The 16,275-nt window shown below is 44.6% G+C and overlaps 1 protein-coding gene across 4 annotated transcripts in view; it reads right to left on the reverse strand.

The window, feature by feature from the left end:
* The window catches only part of PIK3CB (phosphatidylinositol-4,5-bisphosphate 3-kinase catalytic subunit beta), a 352,397-nt gene that overhangs the window by 113,635 nt on the left and 222,487 nt on the right, over window positions 1-16,275 (reverse strand). The window lies entirely within an intron of this gene.

The following is a 16,275-nucleotide window of genomic DNA, read 5'->3' on the forward strand; positions in this document are numbered from 1 at the left end:
CTACCACTAGTTGCGCCATTTTGTGATGGTATCAGCAAGGGCAGGAGGGCACTGGACCACCAGGTACAGGATAATAGGCCCCTGGGGTTGGGAGGGGGACTCATTGGAGGACAGGGTTGTCATTGGGAATAGGGAGGCTTTGATCATGCAGTTGGGATCTCTTTGCTGGAGGAGATTTTGATTGGGGGGAGGGTCCTGATTTGGAGATAATGGGATCGGGGGGGTTTCTGACTGGGGTTGGGGTGGGGCTTTGATTAGGGGTGTAGAGGGCTACAAGGGGGGGGGGGGGTAGGGTTGTGATTGGAGAGGTGACAGAGCAGCACAGTAGCCCCTTCAAGATTTGGCCTGGGAGAATCAAGCTGTACTTTATGACAGTGTTGGTCCTTTAACATGGGAGTCAGCAACATGCAATGCAGAGCTACTGCAGGTGGTGACTCCTGTGTTATAGTAAACTCTCCTTCATCACACTTAGCTAGTACAAAGGGGAAAGCTATAGATCTTTGGTAAGCCCTTCCTTTAGTTTTTAGCCATTAACAGTTTAACAGAGTTCATTTATCCCTTGTTTCTATTCTACCTTAAATTCTTCCTTTTTTACTGCAAGGCTGCATTATTATTCATCGGTAAAACATTTGAGATTCCAAGGCTAAAACTAGACCAAACTCATATCTGTATTTTCCTAAAAGCTGGTTCTCAACATAGCAGCACATTCTTAGAAATCACATGCTGTACCTTACAAGGAATGTTTCCTGTTAATCAGTCTTCTCTGTACGACTTATCTGAATACCACAAAACTACTTACTGCTGCAATAACAAAATGTACTGCATTCCAGATGACACTGATCTACTATAGTTAGCTGAGATAATTCAGTTTGATGCAATACTTTCAGATGTATAGCTGCAAATGTCACTGGTACAAGTATCTTAAACTAGGCACTGTAGAGGCCTGGGGTATAGTTCTCCCATCCCCAGGGAAAATTATATACACTATGTGGAGCATTTTAAATTGTGGTTTACAGATATTACTGTAGAGTCTTACCCTGTTCTATATGATCTGAAATGCTTACATCTAAGTGACTAAATCCCTCTAAGTAAATTGAACGTATCATTTATAATAATTCTGATTAAATTTTCTAATTTGTTGGATTACTACACTATACTGAAGTCAGGTATGACAGGTTTTGTGTAACTAGAATACTTCAGGCTAATATGTACACACTACATATTTCTTTTGCTATGTATAACTATACATTATAATCTGGCAATCAACTACCAAAACTGGGGGCAAAATTTAAAAGCACTTGGGGAGGAAGTTATCAAACTGTGCGAGGGCTCTAAGTTACATTATTTGTCCCTTAATGCTTGTTAAAAGGCACTAAGGTGGCAAATTACTAGAACACAATGTTAAGTCACCATGGGCTTCATAGTATTGAAATGCAAAACATGCAAATGAATGTAAATGTTACTATTATGTAAATTCTATAACTTTCAATTAACAACGTAACCGCATTACAGCTGGAAAAATAATCCCATCAAAAAGATAGGGTCATTTAATGTCCTGAGGGTACCCGGGCCTCAAAGCGCATTCTGATGCTCCCAGGCCACATCTTAAGTAGCTGTGATGCTGTACCCCCATCCTCATGAGACCCTCCACCCTGGGGACCTACCAGCCCATACTCGGTGATGTAGTGGATCCTTAGGCAAGAGCGATTCCCTTACATATAAACATGACCCCTAGCATTAGTAACATGGAGGCTACTGCTAGGAGCATCACTTTGAGAGAAAATGCTGGCAAGGGCAGAAGCAACTGGGGACTGGTTCATGCTCAAGGACCAACTAGACCACCAGGCCTCAGGGGAGTGGGGGCAGGTGCTGCTCAGGGGGTAGTGGAACAGCACTATAGCCCCTTTAAGATGCAGCCTGGGAGCATCGGGCCATGGCTTTGCGGCCCGATGCTCCAGGGCCAATGGACTACTGCTGTATGCAAGTTGGTTCACATGCAGCATCAGTCCTTTACCATGGGAGTCAGCAACCTGAGGTACACAGATACTGCAGGCTGGCAACTCCCGTGGTAAATCATGGTGCAGTAAAAGCTCACATTTACCACACCTTGATAACTTCTCCCCTTACATGGTTGGCATTTAAAAAAACAAAAACAGCTATGGCACTTATACAGTTAATTGCTGCTATTTAAATGGCTAAACAGCCAAACGTATCCATTTTAAAAATGAGGCATGCTAGCCACAAAGTTATACTGTGAACGTTTCATTTGCTGTTTCACCATGGCATTGACAGTGATTTGCTCTACAGACACCCCGTTCATTGAGCCCATAGTAAGGCTTAGTCCCTTCTTTCATGAACCAGAGATGCACTTTGTTAGCCTGATATCGGGCTTGGAGTTATTAGTTGCAACCCCTAAGGCAGGTGGCTGTGCCTACCAATACAAGGCCCGTGTTGGGTCCCATTGCACTGGTGCTTTTAATAAAGATTTGAAAACCTCATCCCCACAGCTGACAGTTTGTTTCATCCTTTGACAATTTTTAGCAGCAACATTTAAACTAATAATACTGAAAATCTGCATAGTTAAAAGAATAAAATATTTTAATGTATATAGTTTGCCTTATTTTGTTTCATATTTTCATACAGCATGTAAAATACAGCCTACATCAGGAGCTTTGATTGTAATTCATGAGCTGAAAAAACTGTGTATTAGCATACATCGTAAAACAATTTTCTAACTTTGAGACAGGAACAGAAACACAGCAGATTAGCTGATAAGATTGCAGGAAGCTGGACATAAACAACCTAGTGGAGAGCAAGGGAAATTCCAAAAATACTAGCTACTTTTGTTTATACTACTCTCCTGGATCTTTCTTAGAAGGGAAGCAAAGGCCTGTGAGCTCCATGACCAGGGTGGGTACCTATAGATCAAAATGTTAAGGTCAAAAGGCATTCAAAGGACTTACTGCAACATCTGGTACAAAGTTTATTTTAAGAAACTGTTAAACCATTTTTAAAAATGGAAACAAAAAAAAAAAAAGACAGAGGGGTCATTGACTGGCTTTCAACATTCTGACGATAGAATGAAGAAATCTGTTACAACAGATATAAATTATCACTTATATGAGACCTAACTACTGACATGCCAGAAAATTTACCTATTAAGCTAAGACAATGCACTCAGGCGCCTTTACCAAAGAAGGTTGAAGTTTTGTACTTAAAGCATCTTAATGTCAATTCTGAACGATTATTGAGTTGTTTGGGGGAACAATCTGTATTTGTAGGAAGTCAGCATTAATGTTAACACAGGAGACACACAGCATCTGGTAGATAATAACACAGATAAAAGCTGTGATAGATAACACAGATAAAGTTAACTATACTTAGAGTTAACTGTTAAGCAGCACTTCCCAACCACTGTCCTCATTTCAGTGTGTTAATGTGGGTTTTAATGCACCAAAATTTAGGTGCTAGCATAATGCGTGCTAAACACGTTTTCTGCAACAGCAGTTCCATGCCAAACTGTCATTATAGAATACTAGCATAAGTCCGCAGTTTCGTGCCCAACCACTTACGCCATATCAAAGGCTGGTATAAGTGCTCATACTTATGCTTAACTGTTGGCAGTTAGGTGCATAACTCCTAGTATTCTATACATGCCTAACTCCTAGGCATGCTCATGGCTCTCCTATGCCCCCCCTAGAAATTTTGCATGATAGAATTTGCACAAACAGCTTCTAGAATAACGAATAAGGTCAGCTGCACACGTTAACTGCTGCCAATTACCACCAATTAAATCCAATAATTAACTGTTAACACTATCTGCCATTTATTATATTAAATTGTACGTGCAACAGACCTTATTCTATAACTTGCAGGCACAAATTTGGGTGCTAAGAATAAATTTGGTCATGCAAGTTCATAGAATTAGGGGTTATATGCTTTGACTATTACCTATTTTTTAATGATTTTTTTAAACTCACATTGAACAATGTAGCTTAGAAAATAGGCCTCTTACTGGGGACACATATGAAGAATTTCATAGTAACATAGTAGATGACGGCAGAAAAAGACCATAGTAACATAGTAGATGACGGCAGAAAAAGACCTGCACGGTCCATCCAGTCTGCCCAAGATAAACTCATGTGTATACCTTACCTTGATTTGTACCTGTCTTTCTCAGGGCACAGACCGTATAAGTCTGCCCAGCAGTTTTTCCTGCCTCCCAACCACCTGTCCTGCCTTCCATCACCGGCTCTGGCACAGACCGTATAAAAATAAAAAAAAAAAGTCTGCCCTCCCCTATCCTCGCCTCCCAACCACCAACCCCTCTTCCCCCCACCTGCTCTGCCACCCAATTGTAGCTAAGCTTCTGAGGATCCATTCCTTCTGCATAGGATTCCTTTATGCACATCCCACGCATGTTTGAATTCAGTTACTGTTTTCATCGCCACCACCTCCCGCGGGAGGGCATTCCAAGCATTCACCACCCTCTCCGTGAAAAAATACTTCCTGACATCTTTTCTGAGTCTGCCCCCCTTCAATCTCATTTCATGTCCTCTTGTTCTACCGCCTTCCCATCTCTGGAAAAGATTCGTTTGCGGATTAATACCTTTCAAATATTTGAACGTCTGTATCATATCGCCCCTGTTCCTCCTTTCCTCCAGGGTATACATGTTCAGGTCAGCAAGTCTCTCTTCATACGTTTTGGACCTGCACGGTCCATCCAGTCTGCCCAACAAGACAAACTCATATGTGCTAATTTTTGTGTATACCTTACCTTGATCTGTATCTTTCAGGGCACAGACCGTAGAAGTCTGCCCAGCACTAGCCCTGCCTCCCAACCACCAGCCCCACCTCCCACCACCAGCTCTGCCACCCAATCTCGGCTAAGCTCCTGAGGATCCATTCCTTCTGAACAGGATTCCTTTATGTTTATCCCACGCATGTTTGAATTCCGTTACCGTTTTCATCTCCACCACCTCCCGCGGGAGGGAATTCCAAGCATCCACCATTCTCTCCGTGAAAAAATACTTCCTGACATTTTTCTTGAGTCTGGCCCCCTTCAATCTCATTTCATGCCCTCTAGTTCTACCGCCTTCCCATCTCCGGAAAAGGTTCGTTAGCGGATTAATACTGTTCAAATATTTGAACGTCTGTATCATATTCACCCGTTTCTCCTTTCCTCCAGGGTATACATGTTCAGGTCAGCAAGTCTCTCCTCATACGTCTTGTAACGCAAATCCCATACCATTCTCGTAGCTTTTCTTTGCACCACTTCAATTCTTTTTACATCCTTAGCAAGACACGGCCTCCAAAACTGAACACAATACTCCAGGTGGAGCCTCACCAACAACTTATACAGTGGTATCAACACCCCCTTTCTTCTGCTGGTCACACCTCTCTCTATACAGCCTAGCAACCTTCTAGCTATGGCTACCACCTTGTCACACTGTTTCGTCACCTTCAGATCCTCAGATACTATCACCCTAAGATCCCTCTCCCCGTCCGTACCTATCAGACTCTCACCACCTAACACATACGTCTCCCGTGGATTTCTACTCCATAAGTGCATCACTTTGCATTTCTTCGCATTGAATTTTAATTGCCAAACCTTAGACCATTCTTCTAGCTTCCTCAGATCCTTTTCCATGTTTTCCACTCCCTCCCAGGTGTCCACTCTGTTACAAATCTTTGTATCATCCGCAAATAGGCAAACTTTACCTTCTAACCCTTCGGCAATGTCACTCACAAATATACCGAACAGAATCGGCCCCAGCACCGATCCCTGAGGCACTCCACTACTCACCTTTCCCTCATCCGAGCGAATTCCATTAACCACCACCTTCTGGCGTCTGTCCGTCAACCAGTTCCTAATCCAGTTCACTACTTCGGGTCCTATCTTCAGCCCGTCCAGTTTTTTAAGAGCCTCCTGTGGGGAACCGTGTCAAAAGCTTTGCTGAAATCTAAGTAGATTACGTCTATAGCACGTCCCTGATTCAATTCTCCAGTCACCCAATCAAAGAATGAGATTCGTTTGGCACGATTTCCCTTTGGTAAAACCATGTTGTCTCGGATCTTGCAACTTATTGTCTTCCAGGAAATTCACTATCCTTTCCTTCAGCATCGCTTCCATTACTTTTCCAATAACCGAAGTGAGGCTTACCGGCCTGTAGTTTCCAGCTTCTTCCCTATTGAAAGCAAAAGAGCAATTAACCCATACCTCCCCCCCTTAGAGGTCTACAAATTGTGATCTCTTACTGTGAATACTTTCTCCCATTTGAGAAACTGGATTCCTTGTACCAAAAAATTATGTGCTATGCTGTTGAATTCAAAATACTGTAACCCTAACAGGCTACAGCACCTTTCAACCACACTATCACCTTGTATTTGTTTCTCTACCGGACTAGGCGAAAGCCTTTACGGTACAATGTAAGCCACATTGCACCTGCAAATAGGTGGGAAAATGTGGGATACAAATGCAATATAAATATATATATAAATATAAAGCATCAATATAAGAGCTGTAGCAATACATCAGCTTTAAAAAAGAGTCAAGTCTCCCTTTCTCTGTGTGATTTCAAAAGCCTACGTACATCATTATATTTTATGTGGGTCCTTTAGAAGTCCAGTGTGTGGCAGCAGCCAAAAACAGAAAACAGAATGTTAGGAATTATTACGAAAGGGACAGAAAATAAGACAAAGAATACTATAATGGCTCTATCGCTCTACGGTGCAACCTTGAGTACTGTGTGCAATTCTGGTCACCGTATCTCAAAAAAGATATAGTGGAATTAGAAAAGATTCAAAGAAGGGTGACCAAAAATGATTAAGGGGACAGAACTTCTCTCATATTAGGAAAGGCTTAAGATGTTAGGGCTCTTCAGCATGGAATAGACATGGCTGAGGGGAGCTGCAACAGAGATCTACAAAAACCTGAGTATGTAGAACTGGTAAACATGAATTGTTTATTCTTTCAAAAAGTACTAGTCCACGGGAGACTCAATGAAGTTACATGGTAATACTTTTAAAATAAATAAGAGGAAATATATTTTCATTCCATAATAGTTAAGCTCCGGAACTCGAGGAAGTGGTAACAGGGGTTAGCATATTTGGGTTTAAAAAAAAGGTTTGGAAAAATTCCTGGAGGTTAAAGTCCATAATCTGCTGTTGGGATAGATGTCAGATATTATTGATGTTCCTATACTATATGCTTCTGCCAAATTTTTCCCCCAACACTCCCATTTTTAATTTCGCCACGATGTCAATTTTGTCTTTTAATGACAAAACGTGCCTTTTGCTTTGACACCATTTTTAATTCTGCTGCATCCCCGCTCTCACTGTGTGAATCTGAAAGGGCAAGGATTTTCTCTTCCACATCCCCACAAGCTGAAAGGGCAAGGCTTTTCTTTGTTGTGTGACAGTCAGGAGGAAAAGGAAAGGGTTGGGCTTTTCTCTGCTGCGTCCCCGCTCCCGTTTACGTCATTTCCTGCAGCAGACTGCTGACTCTGAGGACATAGAGCCAGCTTTTATTATTGGGGGTGCTAAACCCAATGAAAATAATCTTTCCCTGACCACATACAAGGAACTTTCTTAATACTGGGGGTGCTCAAGCACCCACAGCACCCACAGAGTCGGCTCCAATGTCTGAGGATGATTGGCTGGGAAGGTACTGTACTGTTCTACCTGGTAGATTTATAAAAGGGAGAGGGGCGGATAATGGGCTACAGGCGAGAGAAATGAGGCAGAGAGCAATGCGGTTAGATATGTTCCCACTTTGACCAAACTGGAATGGATAACTGGACGTCCGGATAATCGGCGTTGTACTGTACTATGGTAGTTCTGCATAGCATTTCAACAAAAACATACCAATCTAATCTTATTTACCACATTTAGTCTTGTATGCAGGTCTGGAACAAAAGCATTGTGTCTAAGAAGCCCATATACGTTTCCTCTACAAAACTGCTGCTGGGACTTTTCCACTCAGAGTTGAGACTTAAGGGTCATGTTGACCTCAGATATGAACACTGTTGAAAAAGTTGGTTTACACAATTCATAATTCCTTTTTAATGGCTGAAGCAGCAACTAAACTGAAATAATTCCATTAAACCATACTGCACGTATGAAAGTTATTTCTGTCTAAATTAGATGACTTGTGTAGCCGGCATCATAGGTGTTTTATATCCCCTTGATATTCAGCCAGTAGCAGCCAATGGTATTTTAAATGGTGACTGGCAGAGGCTTAATTAGACCCTAATATTCAGTGCCCGCCCCTATATGAGAACCAGCACTGAATACCTAGTCTCTGGTTGGCCTCTGCCTGTGGCCAGACTGTAGGTGGGTAGATGAATATGCAGCCTGCAACCTGATTAGCTGAGTAGTGAGCTGAATATCTTGAACCCCTGAAACCCCCAAGAAAAAATCTCCACCTACCTCCAAGAGTTTACCCTCCTCAAAGAGCAGATCCCCATCCTAAAGTACTCCCCCTCACCTGTTGGATTTCCTAAGCCTACCTTCATGTCCCTGGTGGTATAATGGGTCATATCAAGGCAGGAGCGAACCTCACTCAACCCTGCCCTTGATGGTTCTGGAGGTAAAATGGCAGCCATGACCGCCAGTGGTGAGGTTTCCTCCTGCCCTGATGAACTTCTAGGCCACCAGAGATCTGAAGGTAGGCCCCAGGTGGCCTACAGGTGAATGGCTGGTAGGGTATGCTCAGGGTGGGGGGTCTGCTCTTCAAGGAGAGGGGGGTCTGGGAAGAGTGTTAGCTCTTGAAGGAAGGTTGGGGAGGAGGGGAGAGCTGGGGAAATCAAAAAGACCTCAGGTCACTACCTGGAAGTTATGTAGGGGCTTGATATTCAATGCTGGCACTCTCACAACTAAGCTGTTAGGACTGCCTTTTGTGTGGTCTTACCCAGCCGTTAGCTATGCAAACTTGCTGGCTTCTCCTTGATTCTGTCCCTGGACCACCCTGGCACTAACCAGGCAGTATCTTGGTGGTTAGAGCTGATAATTCAGTGGTGCTGCCTGTTTAGTGCCAGAGTGATTCAGGGACTGAGGAGGAGCCAGCAGTTAATGCAGGCATGGGCCATATTCCATGTCAGCATTCACACAGCTAAGTGGCCAAATAAGACCACACAAAAGGCAGTTAAATGGAGCCAGCCAGCACAGCATAGCAAATTTTAAGTCGGCAGAAGCCTCCCCTGCATGCTTAAACCATGCTGAATAATCGATCTTATATTTTCTATTGATTGCCACAACATGAGAATTACAGCATGAGGAAGAGTTTTAAAAAACCCCCAAAACCACTAGTTTTATCCATAGATTTCTACAATAAATTCCCATTAACCTAATTAAGGGGCCCTTTTACTAAGCTGCATTAAGCAACTAAGGAAAAATTATGTTCTTACCTGATAATTTTCTTTCCTTTAATCATACCAGACCAGTCCAGACTAATGGGTTGTGTCCATCTACCAACGGAAGGAGACAGAGAAAATAATTCCAAGTAAACCACCCCTTAAGGGTATCGTGGCAGCCTGGAATGTTCAGTATTTCGAATAGCCAAGCAATGGTGCTCTGAAGTGTAGAAGAAAACACAGTTAATACCAAACAGGCAAACTCTTGGAGCCAATATGCAGAACCTCACTGTTCCTGCTTGGCCAAAGGTAACTGCAATCTCCCCTCACAGTAACGTAAGCGGGAGGGAATGGTCCATACTGAGCTTGCCCAAGCACATAGAGATCTACCCCTGAATCCGGGAAAAGAACTCCATGATCTCAAGTAACAGGAGTCATACAGAGCTGGCACAACAAGTGGCAGGAGATTGAATAGAGAAGATGAAGTAGGCAGTGCTGTAGGACATCCATATTGAAGAGTTGTGGAACAGTCAGGGATACCTAAAGGAAACAAAACTCTGATAGGCTTTAGCCAGGGAGGGCATCTGGACTGGTCTGGTATGATTAAAGGAAAGAAAATTATCAGTTAAGAACATAATTTTTCCTTCCTTGTCATCTATACCAGACCAGTCCAGACTAATGGAATGTAGCAAAGCAGCTTCCCCAAAGATGGGGGGGGGGGGGGGGGGGGGGGGGTAGGGAGAGAAAAGAAGAATGCAGAAGGTTGAAAAATCTACAAAGCTATACACACAGCAAAAAACTGATCAGCAGAAAAGGATTCGAATATTCGAACCACCAGGCTACCAAAATGGAACAGAGTTAGACAGTAGAAAAGGAACTAAAGTTATAGGACGTAAAACAAATGTCCTGAGCAAAAGAAAAATTACGTACCCCTGTCCCGAGAGTAGCAAAAGAAGCAGCAAAAGATACTCATGCCAAAGGACCCCCCCTTGGAAGGAAGGCGACAGTCATATCCAAGCAACAAGGAGAAGAACTGTCTCTCCTAGACCAGGATCCACTTCTCCGAACTCTGGAAGAACAAAGACTAACTCCCAAACCTGCCAGTCTGCCTTGAGTCCAAGATGGTAGGATGAAGCGACCCTAACAAGTACTAGGAGTATGCAACCCCAAACAGCGCGCCACTCTTCATAGAAGAAAGGAAGCAAGGGAGAGGTTGGAGCGGGCAGTGGTGAGGGTGTCGTCTCATGTGCCCTTCAGGGAAAATGCGGTGAAGGTGCTGTATCGTTGGTACTTGACACCTGAGCGTCTTCAGCGTATCTACCCCACATTGACGGGGCTGTGCTGGAGGGGTTGTGGGGTACGTGGCACAGCCGGCCACATATGGTGGACCTGTAAGAAGGTCAGGGCCTATTGGAGATCGATTCATAGCAGGTTACAGAGATGGACGGGCAGCCCAATGCCATGGAGCCCAATGTTCTTTCTATTTTTTGGGGGAGCAGTGAGCCTTTCCAGAAATCAGCATATATTTGTGGGACAGGCCATAACTGCCGCAAGAGTTGTAATTGCTGCATGTTGGAAGCAGCCCATGACTCCGCCTATCACCAGATGGGTCCAAAAACTGAGATACACCTGTGAGATGGAAAGGCTTCTTGCAGAGAGGCATAATCAATTAGGCAGATGGCATCAGATCTGGGATTCTTTTCTTCTTCATGTATAACTTGATATAAGGTTTCTGTTAAAGTTGTGCTGGAAGGGTGGGTGGGAAGGGAAGGGAGGGAGGGATGGGTAAACAACAGAATAACATAAATGAAAACTCTGAAAATGTGAAGTTTTGGAATCATAAATCTGAATAATTTATTTGACACCTCAATGCAATAAGAATTATTTTCTTTTTGGTACATAGAGCAATAATCACTCTGATTTGTATTGTATAACTGTGAACTTTTGAGAATACTCTGGCTTACATAAATGACATGTAACACGGCTTGCATAATGTACTATGTTTCAGATGTTTTGTATTATCTCTTAATAAAGACTTCAAAAAATTAAAAAAAAAAAAAAAGAAGAAAGGAAGCAAGGCCCAGGACCCACCCAGACCCGCGCCTAGTGAGAGAATCAAAACTCCACAGAACAAGAAGAGACTCCAGAGTCGAAAGAACCAACTAACTGGAGCACTAGTCTCTCCAGGAGAACCATGAAGAAAAGGGCAGCAGCATACCAGGGTACAACCATAGAAAGAGAGTACTCCTCAACCAGCTTGCTCTGGACTTAGGGATGAAAGAACAAAGCCAAGGGAACAAAAGGAGACAAAAAGAAAGGGAGTCGAGAGCCACACTGTGGGGAAAAGACCACCAAGGTGCCAAGTAGCCACAAAAGAAGCAGAGATGAATTCAAACTACAGCAATGGAGAAGCTGCTCGCCAGCCACCAAGAGGCTACGGCAAGAAAAGGTGCCACAGGAATGGTAGCTAATAGGAGACAAGACAGCCTTGTCTAGCAATCTAAACTGCGGTATGCCACAGCTGTCGAGCAGTTACTGTATCCAACCTGCAGAAAAGAGCTCGGGTTGACCAACAAGATGAAACAGTGCCTAACAGGCATAGGTAAAAATACGCTCCACAATCAGACTGAACTGTGCTCAAGGGACAGAAACAAACTTGCACTCAAATCACACAAACTGAGCCACGCATCACGGGCAGAGAAAGAATTGCACACCTCTGGCAAAGATAGAAATGCACTGAACAAGCAGAGAAGAAGCTGAGAGTAACAGACAGAAGATGAGCAGTGCCCCACTGAAAGAGCTGGATGTTAGAGGTACCTGCAGAACTGAAGCTGTGGTAGCGATGGAACTGTTACATAAAACGCCGGCAAGGAGCAGCGCTCCACACGCCGGCAAGGAGCTATGCTTCCTACGCAGACATGAAGCTGTGTAGCACCTGCAGTCACAGAGCTGTGCTCCACATACCACCCTGAAACTTTGCTCAATTTGCAGAGAAGAGTTGTACTAAACACACAGAGATGGAGAAACACTCAACAGGCGGTGGAGCTGCGCTCTGCACGCAGACAGGGAGCTGCGTTCCATACGCAAAGAGAGATGCATGCCACACACAGACAAGGAGCTGCGTTCCACAGGCAGACACAGAGCTGTGTTCTACACACAGACACAGGACTGCGCCCCACACTGAGACCTGCAGAGAAATAACTACACTCAACATGTGACAATGGAGCTGCAGTCAACATGCAGAGATGAAAGGTTGCAGAATAAGCAGAGAAGGAACTTCACAGAACATGCCATGATAGAGCTGTCCTCAACATACAGCGATGGAGCTAAAGCCAACCTGGAACTGTGGAGGCGCGCCCAACCTGCGGCGATGGAGAAGCACCCAACATGCGGCGATGGAGCTGTGCTCAACCTGGAACTGTGGAGCCGCGCCCAACACGCGGCGATGGAGCTGTGCTCAACATGCAGTGATGGAACTGTGTTCAACATATAGCGATGAAGCTGTGCTCAACATGCGGCGATGGAACTGTGTTCAACATATAGCGATGAAGCTGTGCTCAACATGAAGCGATGGAGCTGTGCCCAACAAGCAAAATGCATAGATGGAGCCCTGGGGAACAGCCAGAGAAAAAGGTGCTGCCAGGAGGCCAACAGGAAAGGAGCACAACTTGTGGAAATGCAGACCTGGTGCTGCACTCCCCTGGCCCAGAGGGACTAAAACTACAAGAAGACAAAGCCCCGTGCCCCAAGAGACACTCTCGGCCCTCAAGTGGTCTCTGAGCCACAATGACCGCCCTCCTAGGCAACCGATATGGAGCAGCAGTCAATGTAGAGAAAAAACTCCCGCCACGAGGGAGGTAAGCATCACAGATCTGGAATCCTCAGACAATAGGGAGCAAAATGCAGCCATAAGGCAGTGAGGAAGAAACAACTCTAGCCAGGCCAGGAACAAAGAGGAAGCTGGCCACTAACACCAAACTGAGGAAAAACCAGCTAAGGGAGAGTCAAACTCCACACCTAGAACAGAGTCACTTCCCTGCAGAAAAGTAGAGAAAAGCGCAGAGCTAAGAGGCGATAATCCAGATGCACAGCAATAAATCTGCTCAGCAGAAAAGAACTGTGCCCCTTACAGAAAAAGGAAGGAGTGCCAAATGTGCCAGGAGAGAGGCGTCTGAAAACTAGAAAAGGCAAAATCCGCCTGTGCCAGGCTAAAACTCCCACCTGAAAGCAAGGGAAGCAAGGAAGAGCTGTGGCAAACTAATCCTAAAAAGGCACATTCCCATAAAGAGACACTGGACTGAGTCCAAGCAGAAGACTGCTGCTCCCGAGGGTACTCAGAAGAGGGATTTGAGCTAGCAGTTGCACACCAAGGGCCACTCGGACCCCTGCCAGAAGGAAAGTACCCTGCAGACAAACCAGAGCAGACAGGAGGGATCCATGGGGACAAGAGAACCAGAACCTCCCTAAGGAAGGGAGAAAAAACTGCTGCCAAAACAAGAATCAAATAGCAGGGGCATCTCAAGCAAAATGCCCGAAGTAGCAGAGACCGGACGGTCTGAAAAAGAACTGACCAACAGCCGCGTAAGGCTGACAGGAAAGAAAAAAATAGCCCTGGACTAAAAAGACCGAGCCTGCAGCCAAACAGAGCCAGCAAGAGACTTCCCCCGCTAAGACCTCCAAACTGCAAAGGTATAAGTTCCAGCAATGGGGCCGCCCTCTGAACCAGCCGCCGTCTAGGACCGAGAAGAGGAGGAAAACAACTGAGTTTCGTGATCCAGACACGAGCCGTGCACCCCCCCCAAAAAAAAAAATCAAAGCAACTGGTACCAGCTTGGAAGGGTCCAAGATCAGAATCAGACGCCGGCCAGCGAAATTCAAAGAAACTTCGCAAGTGGCCCCCGAGAATACATGGCCAAAGGTGGGAAAATAAATCAGGTAACAGGCAAGAGAAAGAAGGAAAAACAAAGTTTTTTTTTTTTTTTTTTTTAAACAACCTTCACTAGTGACAGGAATAAATAAAGGCTTACCTCAGAGGCAGAAAGTGATATACCTACCACCACAGAAGAGAAGAACCCCACAGGGAAGGCAAGGTACTCCATGCCACAATCAACCATCACCCTGCTAGAAAGACAGCCAGGGGAGGTAGGGGAGGGGAGGGAACCAGGGTCACTGGCTATCACCCTAGCTGGCAGATGAGGAACTCAGAACCACTGAGTATCATCTAAAAGTAGCCCCAACACTGCTACCAGCACACCCCTGGCTCCACTGTCACCAGAAGAATCTGGGACAGGAGCTACCAGCCAGCAATCCAGAGCAGCTGCATGATCTGTCCACCATCCGCCAGGAGACAGAGAAAATACTGAACATTCCAGGCTGCAAGATACCCTTAAGGGGCGGTTTACTTGGAACTATTTTCTCTGTCTCTTTCCGCTGGTAGATGGACACAACCCATTAGTCTGGACTGGTCTGGTATAGATGGCAAGGCATGCAGCTTTTACTGCATGGTAGACTATTAAAATGCTGCAATCATTATAAAAATGCCATATTCCTGAAGCCACACTTCAAACTAAATCCTGCCAGACCCCTACTCTCCCCCCTCCCCTCCAGTGACTTACTGAGGGGGAAGGGGGACCTTTACTAGTGGGGCAGGATAACCCATAGTAGTAGTACTGCCAGACTACCACTAGGGGTCGTTACTGCCATTTTGGCTTAATGCACCAACCCAGGTTGCAGCGGAGACGATCACTGCCATCTGGATCCACTGCCCCACCAATGCAGACCCCGGGGGAGGGGTCATTGTCACGAGGATTGGTGTTGTGCTGAGACAGGGAAATTCATCAGCAGAATTGGGACTGTGCTGGGGGGGGGGGGGGGGGGTGGTATGTCAGGAATGGGTGGTGCTGCATAGTTAGCTAACATATTATAACATAACGCATGGCCACTGTGTTACATGCCTGGGCTGATAGTGTGGAAGGTCTGTGCTTTCAGTCCCAGCATGTAACGTGGTGGGCCTGTATTAGCTTTATGCCCTGTGCACTAAATGCAGGGCAGATTCAGGGCATGCCCCCTGTAGTTTACAGCACACTAATTTTTACATTAGACATGCAGTAAGTGCAAATATCGTGGTTTACTAACAATGCCCTAAGTGTAGCATATTTATGTTTTATCTAATGAATGCCACACATACCCTGATACAAAAATAAATAAATAAAATACATGTTTATTGAATAAACACTAAAAACCACCGCTTCCCTCCAGTACTCTTTCCTGTCCCCTGGCTTTTTTTGTATCTTCACTCAATTTTTGTCATGATACCTAAATGACACAAATGTACAAATTTGATTACATTGAAAAAGGTACCCAACAACAGCATTTGTTGTGTGAAAACACTGATAAACACTAGTATTTTTGCATCTTTAAAGAACCCCTAGTTAGCTGTAAATATACATCTTAAATGTACAATTCACAAACACTTCTGTTATTAATCTTGATATACCACTTATCGAGATGCAGACAAATTGGTTTACAATCAATTCTTTTCATGTGTCAACATGAAAGTAAAGATCGGTATAGTGGTGGAGTGGACAAACTACTCAAAACAGGAACACTAAACATAAACTGCATAGTGTTAGGGAAATTAGATAATTGTCTTAAAGTGCTTCAACTTAAATCAGCACTATTTTGCACCATCAGATTCATCAGGAGCCACTAGCCCAGGGTTTCTCAATCATTTTGTGGCTGTAACCCCATTACTATGGCCAAATAAAAATGTGTTACCCCCTGAAGGTGCAGAATGATGACATAGCTATGGAGAGCCCACCTAGGTTGTGACTTCAAAGGTAGATTTTGTGACCCCATTTGGGTCCCAACCCACAGTTTAGAAGCTCTACACTAGACTCAAAGCAGCTCTATGAAAGGCCCA

The sequence above is a fragment of the Microcaecilia unicolor genome, chromosome 10, assembly GCF_901765095.1.
Source record: "Microcaecilia unicolor chromosome 10, aMicUni1.1, whole genome shotgun sequence".
Taxonomy (NCBI): Eukaryota; Metazoa; Chordata; class Amphibia; order Gymnophiona; family Siphonopidae; genus Microcaecilia; species Microcaecilia unicolor.